Here is a 218-nt window from a genome sequence, read left to right as displayed (position 1 = left end):
CTTCGACTGCTGCCTGATCCACTGTGCACCAGCCCCTTATGGATCCTCCTGCAGGTGGTGGGCCCACAGGAGGACGTCCCCACATCGCTCGTTTGGGCTAAGCCTGGCCGGGCCCAGTGAGGGGAGACCAGGCCACCAGGCGCTCACATTCGAGCCCCAACCCCGGGCCTGGCTCCAGGGCAGGGCCCCGGCTGCGCCATACCGGGGGACGTCATGGA

This window comes from Monopterus albus, unplaced genomic scaffold (genome assembly GCF_001952655.1).
Source record: "Monopterus albus unplaced genomic scaffold, M_albus_1.0 scaffold905.1, whole genome shotgun sequence".
Lineage (NCBI taxonomy): Eukaryota > Metazoa > Chordata > Actinopteri > Synbranchiformes > Synbranchidae > Monopterus > Monopterus albus.
This window is presented reverse-complemented; position numbering follows the sequence as displayed.